The sequence below is a fragment of the Bubalus kerabau genome, chromosome 21 (genome assembly GCF_029407905.1).
Source record: "Bubalus kerabau isolate K-KA32 ecotype Philippines breed swamp buffalo chromosome 21, PCC_UOA_SB_1v2, whole genome shotgun sequence".
In the NCBI taxonomy this organism is placed as follows: domain Eukaryota; kingdom Metazoa; phylum Chordata; class Mammalia; order Artiodactyla; family Bovidae; genus Bubalus; species Bubalus kerabau.
The window spans coordinates 14,792,894-14,813,641 of NC_073644.1; the positions used below are offsets into that span (position 1 = coordinate 14,792,894).

Consider the following 20,748-nt stretch of genomic DNA (forward strand, 5'->3'; position numbering starts at 1 on the left):
AAAGACAAGACAGTTTTAAATGTTACTGAATGAAGAGGACTCTGGGTTAATCTCTGAAATGGAAATTCTTTCTAAGTCAGGGTTTAACCATTATACCCACTCTGTGAGTGGGAGGACTATTTATTTTTGCTGTGTGATGGCAATTCAAGAGAAGAACATGTATTTACCTCTTTGGAGGAGAATTAATATCTAGAACTATACAAACCATGATACTAAATTTGGAATAAATGCACAAGATCCATATTTTCTTTTAAAATATCCAGTTTACTTACACTATCACCATAAATGCACCTTTCATAGACAGATGATTTGCACAAATTACAGTATTTCTCCATGACTTAAAGTTATTATTTTGACACCAGTCATCCGGAAACATCAACAGGCCTGAAAAACCTCCTGCGGAATATGGACACATGTTTCAGTGCTGTTAGCCATCTGGGAATGTGGAGTTCTTCATAGGAATACTATTTTCCAGACTCTGCCAATATCTTACTGCTTTTTTCACCTAGCCTAAGTACACCAGGCTCCAAGAACTTATTAACTATTTCATGTCCTTCAGCAGGTAATTGTCCTCAATACTTTTCAACTAGCAGATTAAAGGAGAAAAGAAAATAAGGATAGCTAAGACAAAAATATGCACTCATGAAGACTAGTAGAAAGAATAAAAATGTGAATAGAATGTTCTACATAGTTTTCTGTTTTCTGGCACCAGACACATAGGTGCAAAAAAAAAAAAATGGCATTTATCTTCAAAGGATAAACTTTGTTCTCTAATAACAATTTATTAAAGAAAATTATTGCCATTTTTATCATGTCTCAAAATTTGTAACATTTTCCTAGAGGTAGGAAAGGATGAATTTGTTTTTCATGCATTTAAATGACAAACTAAAATCATTCTGTTTAAGTCACTTAATAAATCCAAGATATGAAAACAAATGTCACTCCCCAAAATAACACATTTATATTCTGATCCTGTAAGAGGACTACTGGGGCTACCACTTTTCTTAAAATCAGTAAACTCAGTATTATTTTCTTGTCTTTAATGGTATTCCAAGACACATTTAAAGGATGAACCCCAAGTAACCTCTTACCTGGTGTACTTATCCTTGGTAGCATGGCCCTAGTTGAATTGGCTACTTGAGTTGTCCACTGTGCCACTTTCAGGGACACAGTCCCTTTCAGGGACTATCCTGATATACCATATTATTATACATATGCATATATATATATTTATTTATTTACACACACACACACACACACTCTTACATATATCCAAATATAGACACATATATATACTATATCTGTGCACATATGCACACATTCCTTATCTTTGAGGGAGTTGTATTACCTTTTAGAGATTTTTATATTTAAAAAAATCCCATAACTATTTATATAAAGAAGGTTAAAATGGGTCTTTCTCTTTACACTTTTTGGCTATTTTAAAGTTAATTTCAGTACTTTTGGTTTTGGTCCAATACAGCAGATGTAGAAGGTAAATTATTCATTCTTTGTTGTGAGGTTAAAAGCATCATAATAAAGGAGAAAAAAGAGGTCATTTGTGAGTGAGTGGGTGCATATGTAAACTGAGGAGAGAGGGGGAGGAAAAAAGTGTGCTTACCTCTAAGTGAACAAGACAAGAGGAATGGGGTGTGAACAGAAGTGTGTTAGTTCTGCATGAGCTCAATGACCTCTGTTTCCCACCTTTCCACCTGTCTTCAAAACCCAGCCTCAAAACCTCCTTCTGCACTGAAATGCACTTCATAAAATTCAAGTAACTTTATGTACTCTTTTTCTACGTATGCCAAGAATTTGCTTACATGAAAGCAGAAAGAAAGTGAAGTCGTTCAGTCCTGTCCGACTCTTTGTGACCCCATGGACTGTAGCCTACCAGGCTCCTCCGTCCATGGAATTCTCCAAGCAAGAATATTGGAGTGGGTTGCCATTTCCTTTTCCAGGGGATCTTCCCAACGCATGGATCAAACCAGGGCCTCCTGCACTGCAGACAGACGCTTTACCCTCTGAGCCACCAGGGAAGCCCATTTGCTTACATAGTCTATATTAATTGATGGAGTTTGGGACCCACTACCTCAAAATATGGCAACTTAACTTCCTGAATATTTTGCTCTGACCTTCCTTCACCCTTTTCTCTCCTGAATTTGTTAACAAAGATTTTAAGTGGCAGGTGCCTTCCCCCGTCGAAAGGGAAAGAAGCATCCTCACCTCTGAAGAAGAAAGAACACCGCGTAGCCTCTAGACGAATGAGCCTGGCTGTGCTTCCCATTGGCTGCACTTTCCTCACACTCTTAGATCTGCCATATTTCTCCACAGTGGTCCACTTGTCATCAAATCCAGCATAAACACACTAAATTTCAACAATATCTTTGAGGCTTCGTTTCTTTATAGTCATACATTCTTGTGTCTTGTTAAACTTCCATGGATTAAATAAATATATATGCTTTTCTCCTGTTAATCTGTCTTAGTCAGTTGAATTTTCAGACCTAACCAGGAGCCCTAAGACAGTTGAAGAAAATTGTTCTTTTCTGATACGATGCACAAGTATGCAACAATGTTCTATGGGTTTTATCTCTTATCCTGGACTTTCCCTGATGTCTTTAATGAGATCAACTTCATGATCTGCAACAAAAAAATAAAGTGGAGAATTCAACTGATGCATCAACATATTTTAAAAAAAGATATATAGTAAAGAAAATTGTGAGAAACCTAAAACTTGCACAGATCACCGTAGTGTGGCTATAAATGAGTTTGTCAGGACTACAGCTGAAAACAAGACTGCAAAAGAATCAGTAGAATGCATTTTGAGAAGGATTTCCTTTTAAAGATATGCTACTGTGCTGTAAGTTACAGGTACACTTGTTTGCCCACTTCATTTGTCTTAGAGGAATTGTAGGGGATTTTGGAGGGATAGGTGTGGTCAAAGTGTATTGTATTTTTAACTTCCATCTAAGAAACAAAAAAGACTAGTTTCTAATTTCACCCTATTTCCTACTGACTCAGAATAACAATTATATGTACACATTTGTAAAGATACAGATGTTTGGAAATAAGTAAAATCCATCAAGAAAACAGCATGCCTGGTTTAAAACAAAGTGCCTATAAAGACTAAAAAACTAGTGATAGTGACCATCATTTAAAACTCTTTATCCCTTCCAGGCAAAGAAGGAGATGGCACCCCACTCCAGTGCTCTTGCCTGGAAAATCCCATGGACGGAGGAGCCTGGTAGGCTTCAGTCCATGGGGTTGCAAAGAGTCGGAGACAACTGAGTGACTTCACTTTCACTTTTCACTTTCATGCATTGGAGGAGGAAATGGCAACCCACTCCAGTGTTCTTGCCTGGAGAATCCCAGGGACAGGGGAGCCGGTGGGCTGCCATCTATGGGATCACAGAGAGTCAGACATGACTGAAGCGACTTAGCAGCAGCAGCAGCAGCAGCATCCCTTCCAGGAGGCTTTCACGTTTCATGTCAGCCTTCATGCTAGATATATATAAATAATAATATCTGCCATGAAATGAAGTATAAATTGAAAGGAAGTAAGGAAAGCAGTCTTGAATATTCATTGGAAGGACTGATGCTGAAGTGAAACTCCAATACTTTGGCCATCTGATTCGAAGAGCTGACTCATTTGAAAAGACCCTGATGCTGGGAAAGATTGAAGGCAGGAGGAGAAGGGGGCAACAGAAGATGAGATGGCTGGACGGCATTACCAACTCAATGGACATGAGTTTGAGTAAACTCTGGGAGTTGGTGATAGACAGGGAGGCCTAGCATGCTGCAGTCCATGGGGTTGCAAAGACTCAGTCATGACTGAGCGACTGACCTGAACTGAAAAGATAATAGTAGAAGCTTGAATTCAGAGCTCTCATTCCCTAGATTTCAACTATTTGCTTATGTCGGCTATACTGATAGAATATGAAAATTTTGTGACCATATACATTTGTTCTTCTCTACCCTTTGCCAAGTAACTTACCTCCCTCTGAGAAATAAATATATTTCAGGAATAATTTATTCACACTATTTCAGGTTCAAGTAAATACTTTTCTTTGCTATATTAATTTAACTTTTAAACTTGCTGTTGTCTTCTGAAGGGGTAACATTATCTTGTACTTATATTGATTTTTAATTATAGAATTAATTTGTATTCTTTAGTTGCAGTTTATGAATTAAGGATGAAAAAGAAGCAAAGACATTGCTCAAAACTTCTTTTTGAATTAATAAGAAATAATGTATATTCTAAAATACTTTATATTCTAAATTATAAAATATATTTTTATTTCTAAATAAATGTTTTATTTATAAAATAATAACATATTTACAAATATATACTATAACATTTTTCTGAATATATTGATATTTCTTTAAATTGGTATCACTATAGAGGCTGAAGTCTTCTTTGGACATAAGACAGAGAAAAATGAATATATTCACAGAGAAATGAGAAAACTTCAGCTGCATTGTTGCCATGGACTAAGTTGGCACTAATTAAATAACAGTTCATTGGTAATGAATGTGAATTACTTTAAATAGTTAGTAGAATATTAATCACATACTTAAAGGACTAATTGTACCTTATTAACAATCAATGGCACTATAAGAAGCTAGATATATGATAATATATAATTGGTGTTAGTTGAAAGCTCTTCTAGGAGGGTGATTTTCTATTTCCTTATGGGACAGTAGCACAATAGATACATAATTACTGAGTTTTTCTTTCCTGAACATCATGGTATATATATATATGGGTGCAGCTACTCTTTCCAAATATTACCATTAAAAAGTGAATGCTATAAATTGTGCTCTTTCCATCTTGCCTCTCTCTGGCAAAAGGAAACCTCACTTCATGACTAAAATTACTTTCTATTTACAATAACATGATTATTCAGTTCATAGGAAATGTTATGACACCCATTTTGAATAAGACTTTTCTTCCATGAATCTCTCAATTTTCTCTTTGGATAGAGTTAGTACATGGTAAACATACAGCACAACAGGACCCAGATTCAGTGAAAACCTGAATGCTTCTCCCTCTCTGGAACCTGGCCCAAACAATTCCCCATTCCACATAGATAAGTACTGAAAATGCCTGTTAAACTTGCTGCCTTAATATGATGAAAGAATATTTCTAATATGAAGGTAGAGGAAAGGAAGTAGACTATGTTTTGACAACAGGAGCTCTTATACTAGACTGACTTACTGACCACAAATACTCATGCTCTCTGCTTTTACCATGGAACTTCACAGCTTTTCCCACTTTTCCCACTTTCCAGTCCTATGATTTTGGGCTCGATCAAAGGAATGTTGGCAGAAGTGATACAGCCAATACTCAAAATATGCTCAATGGTAGGGTTTTCCCTCTCCTGTTTGTATCATTGCCACATATGTAAAAATAAAGACGGTCATACATTCTTCAATATTCTTCCAGTGTGAAGAAGGCCTGTTTTCTTTCTCCTGAATCTTGAGTGTTCACTTAAATTTAAATATACTTGCTGCTGCTGCTGCTAAGTTGCTTCAGTTGTGTCTGACTCTGTGCGACCCCACAGACGGCAGCCCACCAGGCTCCCCCATCCCTGGGATTCTCCAGGCAAGAACACTGGAGTGGGTTGCCATTTCCTTCTCCAATGCATGAAAGTGAAAAGTGAAAGTGAAGTCGCTCGGTCGTGACTGACTCTTAGCCACCTTATGGACTGTAGCCCACCAGGCTCCTCTGTCCATGGGATTTTCCAGGCAAGAGTACTGGAGTGGGGTGCCATTGCCTTCTCTGTAAATATACTTAATATTGTATAATAGTTCACAACTTAATATCCAAAAACAAGCAACACAATCAAAAACTGGAAAAAGACCTAAACAGACATTTCTCCCGGAGACAGCAATGGCAACCCACTCCTGTACTCTTGCCTGGAAAATCCCATGGACGGAGGAGCCTGGTAGGCTGCAGTCCATGGGGTTGCAAAGAGTCAGAGATGACTGAGTGACCTCACTTTCACTTTTCAGTTTCATGCATTGTAGAAGGAAGTGGCAACCCACTCCAGTGTTCTTGCCTGGAGAATCCCAAGGACGGGGGAGCCTGTGGGCTGCTGTCTATGGGGCTGCACAGAGTTGGACATGACTGAGGTGACTTAGCAGCAGCAGAATCAGACATTTCTATGAAGAAGACATATGGATGGCTTACAGACACATGAAATGATGTTCAACATTACTAATTATGCAAGTCAAAATTCAAATCAAAAGTACAATGAAGTGTCATTTACACCTGTCAGAATGGCCATCACTAAAATGCCTACAAAGAACCAATGGTCAAGAAGGTGTGGAGAAAACGTAACCCTCCTATACTGATGATGGGCATGTAAATTGGTGAACTCACTTTGGAAAACAGTATGGAGGTTGCTTAAAAAACTAAAAATAGAATCGTCGAATGATCCAGCACTCCTACTCCTGAACATATATCTAGATCAAACTCTAACTCGAAAAGATATATATTCATTCCAATGTACATAGCAGCATTATTTACAATAGCCAAGACATGAAAGTAACCTAAATATCCATTGACAGGCCTGTTATCTATATCTAGGTATACAATGGAATACTACTTAGCCATAAAGAATGGAATGAAATAATGTCATTTCCAGCAACATAGTTGGACCTAGAGATTATCATACTAAGTCAGTCAGGAAGAGAAGGACAAATACTATATGATGTTATTTACTATATGATGGAAGCTAAAATATGGCACAGATGAACTTATTTATGAAACAGCAACAGACTTACAGACATAGACAATAAATTTATGGTTACCAAAGGGAAAAGCATGTAGGGGAGGAGTTTGTGATTAGCAGATATAGACTACTGTATATAAAACAGATAAACAATAAGGTTCTACTATATAGCACAGGGGACTATATCCAATATCCTCTAAGAAATCATAATGGAAAAGAATATGAACAAGAATACATATATGTCCAAATATATATATATATATATATGAATCACTTTGCTGTCCACCAGAAACTCTAAAACAACATTGTAAACCAACTATTTTTCAATTTAAAAAGTTGAAAATTGCCTAGCAGAGAGATGACCTGGTTATTTAATCTTTACTAGTAGTACACAACAATTGAAGTGGCTATGTTTGAGCAGCAGATGTGATCCAGATGTTTACCCCCCATTAATATCCATTCTCCCCCTCTTCTAAAGTAAGAGAAACTGAGATTTTTAGTCACATATAGGTATACTCTGAAAAAGACTACAATTCCCAGGATCCCTTGAATATGAAGAGCTGTTTTGGGATAGTTAAGAACTAAAATACGGGATATGAAAGGAAGTGGAAAGTGCAAATTCCAAGGAATGTGCTTTCAGGGAAGGACTGGCCTTTCTGATGCCATTTTCTCCTTGCTACTGATTGGGTATGATCATCAAAGCTGGTGGCGCTTCCTTGGTGGCTGAGCAGTAAAAAACCTGCCCACAGTGCAGGAGACTGGGGTTCAGTCCCTGAGTCAGGAAGATCCCCTGGAAGAGGGCATGGCAATCCACTCCAGTGTTCTTGCCTGGGAAATCCCATGGACATTGGAGCCTGGTGGGCTACAGTCCAAGGGGTCGTAAAAGAGCAGACATGACTTAGCGATTAAACAAAAACAAAAACATCAAAGCTGGTAGGTGAAGAATCCACCTAAGACTGGGAGTTGATTTGGGGAATGAAGATACACCAAAGGAGTCTGGGTTGAGACATGCAGCACTAGACAGTTCTCAGTGGTTTCCCTTTGAATATGGGTCAGAGGAGACACAAACAACCAAGTAAACCACCACCTTCCAATCTTTCTCCTCTCTTTTTGAAATATTAATTTTTTTTTCATTTTTTACATTTGTTTTTTAATTGGAGAAAAGTTGCTTTACAATGTTTTGTTGGTTTCTGCCATTCAACAATGTGAATCAGCCTTAAGTATATACGTATCTCCTCCCTCTTGGAGAGAGCCTCTCTCCCCTCTCCCATCCCACCCCTTCAGACAGTCATCACAGAGCATCAGGCTGGGCTCTCTGTTTTATGCAGCAATATATATATATATATATATATATACACACACACACACACACAAGGTAGTGTATATATGTCAATGATACAACTCTCTCTTTAAATTACTGTTAAAATCTAGTCCTGAGACAAATTTTAACCAATACAAGAATTATCTAAATGGAAATACCTATGCAAATACTTTTTCCATTAAGATACAAGATTATATTTGTTTACTATGTACCATATACAGGACCAGGCAACTGATAGGCCTTATCTTATTTAATCCTTGCAATAAACAATAAGAACATAATATTATCAGCTTTTTATATTTGATCAACTTGAGGCTAAGAGAATATCAGTAGCCCATACTAAATCATACTGTGAAACCCAGATCATCTAATGACAAGACCTGTGCTTACAATTTCTGTCACAGAACTCACCTAATTGCCATAATGTGCTGAGCTTTGCAATAACTTCTCAGGATCCTGGAATTAATTAAAACAAAAACAAAAAGCAAACAGGTCATTACCTGTTCTCCAAAGTTACATAGTCCTTCATTTAAGAAATGCATTCTTTTTGATAGAAGATTATTTACTGTTTTCTTCCTGAGGGACAATGTTTACAAATTTCTTCCTAGATGCTTAAATCAAAGTTATTGAGTAATTTTTAAGACTATCAGCCACTCATCAAAATAGACATTGTGCTTTCCAAATATGCTAAAACTTGTTATAATATATATAATGCTGCAGTATATGCTTTGCTGATTTTGAGGAGTTATGAAAGCTTGGATTCTGTATCACAGATTTTGTAGTGCAATTAATTATGTAGTGCTATTAATTTCTTCTGAAACTTGATCAGTGATTTTGATAGCAATTTCCTAGATACTCACTTCCTAGTGATAGTGATATAGTCAGAAATCTTTGAAATGTGCTGATCATCTAACTCTAATTCTTACATGTTTGATATTTTCTTTGATCCTTTTGATGGAATTTCTCACTTGAATGAAAGAAACTGGAGATGGAAAGGAAAATGGCTGTGAGAGCTTCAGAAGGAACTGTCAAAAAAGAAAATAAAAATGAGTTAACAGAACTTCCTTTAAAAATGACTATCATAGGACAAGACGGTAACTACATTATTGAGATTGTGGAAAATAAGAATACATCAAGGACTCACCTTTTCTTCCTAATTTGTCATTTTTATGTTTATAAAAGGGCAGTAAAAAGAAAATAACAAAATTATAACTAGCATTTTATAGAAAGCTACAGTTTAGAAAGTATCTTCATGATCATCAACAGTAATTATGAAAGACATTTTCATTTTGAAGTTAGAGAAATTGAGGTCCCAAGAGAAGTGAAATGACTTTCCAAGTCAAATAAAAAGAAGCAACAGAACTTGAGCCTGCACTTTGACTTCAAAGTCCACATAACAGAGCGGTGTTTGCACCACCATCCCTGAGAGGTGTCCAAGCACGAGCTGAGATTTAGAGAGTCCAGGTTTCTATCCATGAACTCTTCCCCAATAATTAATTCACAAGTATCTATCAAGACTAATGTGATTCTTTCAAAATAATTTTCATGAAATAATTTACATCGAAAACCTGTGATTTCAATCTCTAAGACTAGATATATCAAAATATAAAACAGTGGAATTCATACATGTTGACTGAATGATAAAATGTCTTCTAAATCTTTAGACTAATTCGATTTTTCATTTTGGTTTGGAAATTATAAGACTTAACAAATTCCTCAAAGCTTAAGAATGGTTAAACACTTTTACATATAAAAAACTATAAATTATAGATTTTACAGATCTTGTGTGGTTTTAGTCCTTTATTTTTTAAATAAAGGTTAATTTTTACTAATTAACCATACTGATAACTAACAACTGAGTTTTACTATATACAAGTTATTCTAAGAAGTTGATCTACAAGTTTTACAGAAATATTCAATTTCTATTGTTTAACAAATTACTACAAACTGAGCTGCTTAATACAACACATACTTATTATCTTATTGTTTCCGTGGGTCAGGAGTTAGGACAAAGCTTGGCTGAATCCTCCAGAGTGTCCCACAGCTGCAAGCAAGAGGTCGTCAAGCTGTGTTTCTTTCTGGGGTTATGGGTTCTCTCCCAGCTCATGAAATTCTTGGCATAACTCCTTCCTTGCATAAGCTCTATAAGAGGTCCCGTTGTCTTCTGGCATGCTGCATGGACCACTCAGCTTCTAGAGCTGCCTTTTGCCCTCAGTTCTTCACCTCATGACTCGCCCCCAGGCCCTCTCACATCAAGCTACCGAAGGTCTTCGAGGCCAGAAGAGAATCTGTCTGCTCTGCAGCATTGGAGTCTTACATAGCGTAACCTAATTGGGATTGACACCCCGCCACCTTTGCAATATTCTACACTTGAAGTGTGCTGTGCTCCTATGAGAATCTAACGCCACCACTGATCTGCCAGGAGGCAGAGCTCAGGTGGTAACACGAGCAATGGGGAGCAGCTGTAAATACAGACGAAGCTTCCCTCACTCACCTGCTGCTCATGGCCTGCTCCGCTGACCAGTCCTGGGGGTTGGGGTCCCCTGTTCTATGAAGGAGAAGATTCACAGATCCCACCTACGCTCAAGGGGAAGGTATTATATCCAGTATGACTCATTAGGACTCACCTCACTGTGTATCTGCCACCATACATGAGAAAGAACAGTAGAGAATGGTGAACTTGGATTCCCTTCTGGATCTTCAGCTCCCAAATTCCATGTTCTACCTATTAAAACATACTTGTGATTTAATCTCATGTTCTCTTTCCCAAGGCAGTGTTTGAATGGGTCCATAAAATAAAGCGAGCAGACAATTTCACATTTACATTCCTGTAAATAGCTTGACCTTTATTTGATTCAAATTATTGCTCCCTGGAGATTTCCTGATCTAGACTCTGGCTTCTACCATCAGATAGAAGGGTGCTGTAAATAGATGGGGCTGGTACTAGGGAACAGATGCAAGAGCCTAGGACACTCCACCTGCTTTCATTCATCTTCTCCTCCAGGCCTGCTAAAGATTGTTCATGATAGCAAGGCTGGCAAAAACTCAGTTGTTAGGTACCCATATTATAACCCTGGAAATGTCCATGTGCAAACCTAGATGGAGTATACTCTGTCTCTGCAACTCAGAAGGGGATGTTTATTTACAAGACATATTTTTGAAAGACATCATGTGTTTTTCACTACTGATTCTGGACCTATCACTACAGAAAAAATGCAAAAATGGATTCCCAAAATAGTTTACTCTTTCAGCCTAATACATGTGACATGCTTATAGAGCAATGAGCTCTTGTTTGGAAGCATCAATATAGAACTGTTTCTGTGGAAAAGAGGGAGATGATAGTGCAAATTGGGAACTTCACTGATATGGGAGTCAGAAAACCGGTTCATGTCCTTATTTCAACATTAATCAGTTTTGTGACCTCGTAAGGCATTTAGTTTTTCTGTATCTCATTTCTTTTATCTACAAATTGAAAGGGCATAAATAAATTATCTCCAACACTTTTGTGATATTGCAGTATGTGACTTTGGCCACTGGTAGTTACTGGCGCAATTGCTTTTTCTTATAACTTTGCTATATACAGCAAAGGCATAAATTGTTTAGTGACACTGGCTGATTGCTTAAAGATGTGGGAAATCATTGAGAATTAGGAAGTGTGCAGCCCTCCGAAATCAAACCATTCCTTCTATCCTTGCTTTTGCTTAGAATCAACGAAAAGTGAACAAGGAAATAAAACTAGCTCTGTTTTGATTTGTTATGGGCTGAGGTAGGTCAAGAGGTTCTTATTTTTCCCAAGTTAAGTCCTTGCTCCTAATCTTATATTTGCTGCAAGAAGAAACACTAGTGCAATTGACTTCATTTCTGATTTTATATCACCATGCGCCCCACATTTCAAATGAGCCACAGTATTTAAATTCAGGCTTCATGGACGGTACCACAGAAATGCTTCAGAATGCCAACTGAGCATCAAAACACATTGCATCTGTAATTAAGAAGTTGGATGCTATTATTTTATCTTCTCTTTTTGTATAAGTAGTCTTTAGCCATAGTGTCACTATCCACTATAATGGATACTTTGAAGTAGAATGGAGGAGACATAATGCTGAAAATACAAGATACTTGGAATCTAAACATACAGCAGTGAGAAAGATTCCTCACTATAAAGTCCTTGCCCCCACCCTCCCCAGAGTGTCTGTGACAGGGAGAACGCAGTGGGATTAATTGCCACAAAAAGCTGAGGCAGGTTTTTGACCTTCCTGTTCAGAGGCTGAGGTGACAGCTTCCTTTTGCCTCCTCCTTAAGTAAGCAGTGATTAAACTCTCAAGGAGCCAGCCTCAGACATTATTATATCAAGACTTCCATTCTGGGCGGCTGTGTCTTTTTGCCTTTCCTTCTTGTTCCTTGTTCTTTTTTCTTCTTTTTACTCCCCAGAGAAAGTGATCAAGAGGCAGCTTTGCCTTGAACTAGACTCTCTGTAGTTCCCTGATCTTTAGTAGGGTTTCAGACCTGTACTTGCAGTTTCTTACGCTCTGCTTTGACTTTGCAGACTCCGGGGATAAGCTGCTTCAGTTAGCACTGAATACAAAGGTGAAGCTCACATTAGATTCTGACTTAAAAGACAAAAGACACAGTTTCGGTACAGAAGTTCTGCTCTGTACACAGTAGAGTGCTTTATGATAATGATTATAACAAAACTGATGATTTAAAGACAACTATACATTTCGTAAAGCTGTTTCACAGATATTATCAACCCGGATCTCCCCAAAGCCTCAGTTAGGTAGACACAGTCATTTTTACCCTTATTTTATACTGGTAAAAACCAAACTTAAGGAGATTAAGTGAATTCCCCAGGGCATCACTGTTAGGAAGCATCAGAACTGAGATGAAAATCCAGAAGATCTTGTTCTAATTATTTATCCATTACACTCATTGCTTTATCTTCATTATGCTGCCTCAACTAGCATGTGTTTCCAGCTCACTGCTAATTTTAATTTCATCTACAAGGAAGTGATAACAGGCAGACCTCAGAGAAATTGCAGGTTCAGTTGCAGATCACACCAATTGAGCAAATATTGCAATGAGTCCCATGAAATTTTTGGTTTCAGATTGCATTTAAAATTGATGTTTTAGTATACCACAGTCTATTAAATCAGCAACAGAATTATGTCTGAAAAGCAACGTACATACTTTAATTTAAAATACTGTATTGCTAAAAAATACTAACCATCATCTAAGCCTTCAGCAAGTCACAGTCTTTTTTGCTAGTGGAGGATCTTGCCTCAGTGTTCATGGCTGTTGATGGGTCAGATGTATGGTTGCTGAGCACTGGGGTGGCAGTAGAAATTTCTTAAAATAACAGTGAAATTTGAAGCATTGATTGACTCTTCCTTTCACAAATGAATTATCTGTAACATGCAATGCTGTTTGATAGCATTAAATGCACAGTAGAATTTCTTTAAAAATTGGAGTGAATCCTCTCAAACCCTGCCACAGCTTTGTCAACTAAATTGATGTAATGAATTCTTTGTTGTTATTTCAGCAATCTCCAGAGCATCTTCACCAAGAGAAGATTTCATTTCAAGAAGCCACTTTCTTTTCTCATCCCAAGGAAGCAATTTCTCAACAATTAAAGTTTCATCATGAGATTGCAGCCACTCAGCCATAGCTCTATGATTTCCTCTTCTAATTCCAGTTCTCCTGCTATCTCCACCACATCTGTAGTTCCTTCCTCCACTGAAGACATTAACCCCTCAAAGTCATCCATGATGGTGGAATAAACTTCTTTCAAACTCTTGCTAATGTTGATATTTTGACCTTTCCCCATGAATCATAAATGTTCTTAATCACATCTAGAATAATTTCCACAAGATTTTCAATTGACTTTGTCCAGATCCATCAGAGGAATCACTATCTATGGCAGCTATAGCTGCACAAAATGTATTTCTTAAAACTTGAAAGTAGAAATGACTCCTTGGCTGTGGAATGGATGCTGTGTTAGCAGATACAAAAACAACATTGATCTTGCTGTACCTCCCTGTCAGAACTCAGGTGACCAGAACATTGTCTATGAGCAATAATATTTTGAAGTGAATCTTTTTTTTTTTTTTTTTTCCTGAGCAGTAGGTGTCAACATTGGTCTTAAATATCCACTAAATTATGCTGTAAATAGACTTTGGACTTTGTTCTTCCATTTGGACTTTGTTCATCTGGACTTCGTTCTTCTATTTAAGGAGCAGAGAGAGTAAATTTAGCATAATTTTTAAGGACTTTAGGATTTTCTAAATAATAAATGAGCATTAGCTGCAACTTAAAGTCACCAGGTGTATTAGTCCCTAATAAGAGAGCCAATCTGATCTTTAAATATTTGAAGCCAGGCACTGACTTCTCCTCTCTAGCTATGAAAGTCCTGAATAGCATCTTCTTCCAAAACTAGGCTGCTTTGTCTACATTATAATTTGTTGCTTTAGTTCAGTTAGTTCAGTTGCTCAGTCATGTCCGACTCTTTGAGAGCCCATGAACCGCAGCACGCCAGGCCTCCCTGTCCATCACCAAACCCGGAGTTCACCCAAACCCATGTCCATCCAGTCGGTAATGTCATCCAACCATCTCATCCTCTGTTGTCCCCTTCTCCTCCTGCCCCCAATCCCTCCCAGCTTCAGGGTCTTTTCCAATGAGTCAACTCTTCACATCAGGTGGCCAAAGTATTGGAGTCTCAGCTTCAAAATCAGTCCTTCCAATGAACACCCAGGACTGGTCTCCTTTAGGATGGACTGGTTGGATCTCCTTCCAGTCCAAGGGACTCTCAAGAGTCTTCTCCAACACCACAATTCAAAAGCATCAATTCTTCAGTGCTCAGCTTTCTTTATAGTCCAACTCTCACATTCATATATGACCACTGGAAAAACCATAGCCTTGAATAGATGGACCTTTGTTGCCAAAGTAATGTCTCTGCTTTTCAATATGTTGTCTAGGTTGGTCAAAACTTTCCTTCTAAGGAATAAGCATCTTTTAATTTCATGGCTGAAGTCACCATCTGCAGTGATTTTGGAGCCCAGAAAAATTAAGGCAGCCACTGTTTCCACTGTTTCCCCATCTATTTGCCATGAATTGATGGGACTAGATGTCATGATCTTAGTTTTCTGAATGTTGAGCTGTAAGCCAACTTTTTCACTCTCCTCTTTAACTTTCATCAAGAGGCTCTTTAGTTCTTCTTCACTTTCTGCCATAAGGGTGGTGTCATCTGCCTATCTGAGGTTATTGATATTTCTCCCAGCAATCTTGATTCCAGCTTGTGCTTCCTCCAGCCTGGCATTTCTCATGATGTACTCAGCATATAAGTTAGATAACAGGGTGACAATATACAGCCTTGACGTACTCCTTTTCCTATTTGGAACCAGTCTATTGTTCCATGTCCAGTTCTAACTGTTGCTTCCTGACCTGCATACAGGTTTCTCAAGAGGCAGGTCAGGAGGTCTGGTATTCCCATCTCTTTCAGAATTGTCCACAGTTTATTGTGATCCACACAGTCAAAGGCTTTGGCATAGTCAATAAAGCAGAAATAGATGTTTTTCTGGAACTCTCTTGCCTTTTTGATAATCCAGCAGATGTTGGCAATTTGATCTCTGGTTCCTCTACCTTTTCTAAAACTAGCTTGAACATCTGGACGTTCACGATTCTCATATTGCTGAAGCCTGGCTTGGAGAATTTTAAGCATCACTTTACTATCCTGTGAGATGAGTGCAATTGTGTGGTAGTTTGAGCATTCTTTGGCATTGCCTTTCTTTGGAATTGGAATGAAAACTGACCTTTCCCAGTCCTGTGGCCACTGCTGAATTTTCCAAATTTGCTGGCATATTGAGTGCAGCACTTTCACAGCATCATCTTTCAGAGTTTGAAATAGCTCGACTGGAACTCCATCACCTCCACTAGCTTTGTTCATAGAGATGCTTTCTAAGGCCCACTTGACTTCACATTCCAGGACGTCTGGTTCTAGGTGAGTGATCACACCATCATGATTATCTGGGTGGTGAAGTTCTTTTTTGTACAGTTCTTCTGTGTATTCTTACCACCTCTTCTTAATATCTTCTGCTTCTGTTAGGTCCCTACCATTTCTATCCTTAATCGAGCCCATCTTTGCATGAAATGTTCCCTTGGTATCTCTAATTTTCTTGAAGAGACCTCTAGTCTTTCCCATTCTATTGTTTTCCTCTATTTCTTTGCATTGAGGAAGGCTTTCTTATCTCTTTTTGCTATTCTTTGGGACTCTGCACTCAAATAGGCATATCTTTCCTATTCTCCTTTGGTTTTTGCTTCTCTTCTTTTCACAGCTATTTGTAAGGCCTCCTCAGACAGTCATTTTGCTTTTTTGCATTTCTTTTTCTTGGGGATAGTCTTGATTCCTGTCTCCTGTACAATATCATGAACCTCCACCCATAGATCATCAGGCACTCTATCTATCAGATCTAGGCCCTTAGATCTATTTCTCACTTTCACTGTATAATCTAAGGGATTTGATTTAGGTCATACCTTAATGGTCTAGTGGTTTTCTCCACTTTCTTCAATTTCAGTCTGAATTTGGCAATAAGGAGTTCATGATCTGAGCCACAGTCAGCTCCCAGTCTTGTTTTTGCTGACTGTATAGACCTTCTCAATCTTTGGCTGCAAAAACTATAATCAAACTGATTTTGTTGTCAACCATCTGGTGATGTCCATGTGTAGAGTCTTCTCTTGTGTTGTTGGAAGAGGGTGTTTGCTATGACCAGTGTGTTCTCTTGGCAGAACCCTATTAGCCTTTGCCTTGCTTCATTCTGTACTCCAAGGCAAAATTTGCCTGTTACTCCAGGTGTTTCTTGACTTCCTACTTTTGCCCTCCAGTCCCTTATAATGAAAAGGACATCTTTTTTGGCTCTTAGTTCTAGAAGGTCTTGTAGGTGTTCATAGAACTCTTCAACTCCAGCTTCTTCAGTGTTATTGGTCAGGGCATAGACTTGGATTACCGTGATATTGAATGGTTTGCCTTGGAGACGAACAGAGATCATTCTGTTATTTTTGAGATTGCATCCAAATACTGCATTTCAGACTCTTTTGTTGACCAAGATGGCTACTGCATTTGTTACTCCACAAAGTCTAACTATATTTATTATTTTAGCTAGCTCTTCTGGAGAACCTGCTGCAGCTTCTACATCAACACTTGCTGCTTCACCTTGCATTTGTGGAGATGGCATCTTTCCTTAAGCCTCATGAACTAACCTCTGCTAGCTTCAACCTTTTTTTCAGCAGCTACCTCATTTCTCTTGGTCTTCACAAAACTGAAAAACAGGAAGTTCTTCTGAATTAGGCTTTGTCTGAAGAGAATCTTGACTGCTTTTATCTTCTATCCAGACCACTAAAACCTTACCTGTATCAGCAAGGTAAGGTTTTGCTGTCTTACTATTCCTGTGTTCACTGGAGTAGCTCTTATAATTTTCTTCAAGGATGCTTCCTTTATGTTTACAACTTGGAAAATGGGCACAAAAAGTCTAGTTTTAGCCATCTCAGCTTTCAATATGCCTCCCTCACTAAGCTTAATTATTTCTGACTTTTGATTTTGGTGAAAGAGGTGTCACCCTTCCTTTCACTTCAGCACTTAGAAGTCTTTGTAAGGCTGTTAATTGGCATAATTTCAATAATGTTGTGATTCAGGAGAGAGGCAAGGAGCAGCAAATTGGTGAAGCAGTCAGAGCATGCATAAAATTTATGGATTAAGTTTGCCATCTTACTTGGGCATGTTTTGGGCTGCCCCCCAAACAATCACAAGAATAATTCAAAGATCACTGATCACAGGGCACATAAAAAATACAATAACAGTTTAAAAGTTTGAAAAGTGAGGATTATGAAAATGTGACACAGACACAAACTAGCAAATGATGTTGGAAAAATGACGCCAATAGCCTTGCAAGTTGCAGGTTGCCACAAAAATGCAATTTGTTAAAAAACACAATTCCTGTGAAATCCAATAAAGCAAAGCATAATGAAACCAGATGTGCCTGTATTTTCAGCAGTGTTATGTCTTCCATTCTACTTCAAAGAGACACTTAATTATAGTGTTAGTCGCGTCAGTCATGTCCGACTCTTTGTGACCTCATGGACTGTAGCCCACCAGGTTCCACTCTCCATGGATTCTCCAGGCAAGAATACTGGAATGGGATGCCATTCCCTTCTCCAGGGGATCTTCCCGACCCAGGGATTGAACCTGGGTCTCCTGCATTGCAGGCAGATTCTTTACCACTAGTGCCACTGGGAAAGCCCAAAGAGACACTTACTTAATATAATTTACTACCAATCTACAAGTATAATTTGCTTCCCTTGTGGCTCAGCTGATAAAGAATCTCCTGCAATGTGGGAGACCTGGGTTTGATCCCTGGCTTCGGAAGATCCCCTGAAAAAGGGAAAGGTTACCCACTCCAGTATCCTGGCCTGGAGAATTCCATGGACTCTATAATACATGGTGTCACAAAGTGTCAGATACGATTGAGTAACTTCCACTTTCAAGCTATAAGTGTTGACCTAACTGTTAATTTAGCATTTTGATCACTAAGTATGTGACTGTTTATCAGTGAGATGCAGCAGGTAAATTCAGAATAGGTACTCATGGGAATCAACAAACATGTGATTCAATCAGTTAAGGATTCAAAAAGATTCATTGGAAGACTTCTTGGGTCTTTTCCAGTGTCAGTCAGTTAATGGAATTCAGCAGTATTCCATGTTTATTTCCTACTAAATTAACTTTCCATCTTTTTTGTTTATTTGTTTAATAGAGTGTGCTCCACATTACTTTGATTTGCACCATCACTGGAAATTATCAATCTCTGTTAATCCTTCTATACAATGACCTTACATTTGAAGTGCCTACTGTTGCGTGATGAGTTCTTCATGCAATTTGGGGCAAAAATTCTCAAAAGGGAATCTGACAGAACAGCATCTTGGCTCATTCATTCACTGGGGACTCTGAACACAGAGAAAGGTTGCTGTGTTCTAGGCACTGTTTCAGGTGTTAGGCTTCAAGCAGTAAACACAATAGACACATTGTCTGTGGTCTCTGTCTTTTATTTTTATGTTTTAATAATGTAAGTTCTTTTCCAACTGAAGCCTAATGAGGAGGTGCAGACAGAAGATGAAGAAAGAAAGAAAAGAAAAAGAAAGGAAGGAAGGAAGAAAATAAAGAAAGAGAAACAAAGAAAGAAAACACTGGAGCATTGAGATATTGACGCTGAGGGAAGGGTCTGTTTCCTTTTTTAACTCCCAACACTTGTTTCAGGTTGCTGGGTTTGGAACTGGCAAAACATACGGAAGAAAATACTTAGGGATCAAGGGTGATATTCTATTAGAATGAGGTATGCATAATGGAAATAAATGGGTCATTTTTTTGAAGGTTCTGTGTTTTTATTGATTAGAACTACGTACAGTTGCAATCTTTCCATCATACATAAGCAACAAATACATACATATAATATAAATGGGAATGAATGACCCACTATTGATCAGACATATTCTGGTAGTTACAGAGTATTGTTTTATTCTTTCTTTGGTAATTTTGAATTTGGCAGAACATCGGTCCTCTATTTAAGCTGTTGCATATCTAACTGTCCAAATGAAATTAATGTAGTAAATGGAGAATAAATATTTACACAAACTTGAAGGAACATGCTAGGTTTATTACATGAGTGACAAGAACAGAATTCATAATTACATTTTGAAATGTTTATCTGGCTGTTTTTCTGTGGGTTAGATTGATGGGGGCAATGAGTAAGTCAGAAATGTGCTAAGGATGCTGGCACAGAAATGCAAGAAATTAATAACTGCTGCCTAGAGAGTTTGCTGGCAAGAAAATTGAAGCAACAAAAGCAAATTAGGAGCTTATTCACAAAGTAGATTCCACAGGACTGGACAGTTTATAAGATGGGACCATGTGGAAAGGGAGAGTTCGGCTTAAACATGCTAGTTGCTCAGTAGTGTCTGACTCTTTGTGATCTCTTGGACTGTAGCCTACCAGGTTCCTCTGTCCATGGAATTCTCCAGGCAAGAATACTGGAGTGGGTTTCCATTCCCTTCTCTTAGGGGTCTTCCTGATCCAGGGATCGAACCTGGGACTCCTGCATTGCAGGCAGATTCTTTACTGTCTGAGCCACCAGGGAAGCTTGAATTTATCTTAACTTCCAAATTTTGCTCCAGATCCCCCTTCTGGCTATGTTATAATGCTCTTGGAGCTGAACTGCAATCTGAGATGCTTCTGACTTGCTTCTCTCTTTCCTTCTCTCTTTCCTTCTCTCCCTATGGAGTTGTCAGAGATACATCTTCAATATATGATTGCAGTGATTTTCATGCAAGCACTCACAGATTACATTTGGAAAAGATGAATTGTCCTATAATAAAGGTCTGTGCTTGGGTTGAAGGTCTTCTATATACCCCATTTTTTCCCCCTACCTCTGCCATTCTGACTTATTTAGCATAGATGTAACAGATTTACCTTAGTGAATTCTATCTGTGACCCAGTTCATCTGAAAGATAACAGGACCCAATAGGAAACACTTCCTCACTGCCACTCCTACACCAACTATTAAGCAACTCTGGGCTGAACCAGGTTTATATTCTAGATGTGTTTGTGCTTAGTCGCTCAGTTGTGTCCGACTCTTTGTGACACCAGGGACTGTAACTTGC

At 38.3% G+C, this 20,748-nt stretch overlaps 1 long non-coding RNA gene across 2 annotated transcripts; it reads right to left on the reverse strand.

The window, feature by feature from the left end:
• Nucleotides 1-277: 277 nt before the first annotated feature.
• Nucleotides 278-10,434, reverse strand: LOC129636170 (uncharacterized). Of its 2 annotated transcripts, none has more exons than XR_008706709.1 (4): nt 10,025-10,434; nt 8,979-9,077; nt 8,464-8,508; nt 278-396 (listed from the first exon to the last, which is right to left on the reverse strand). It is a non-coding gene; the product is annotated as an uncharacterized LOC129636170 (long non-coding RNA). The 2 variants fall into 2 exon arrangements; XR_008706708.1 differs by lacking the exon at nt 278-396 and adding an exon at nt 2,115-2,634.
• Nucleotides 10,435-20,748: the final 10,314 nt, after the last annotated feature.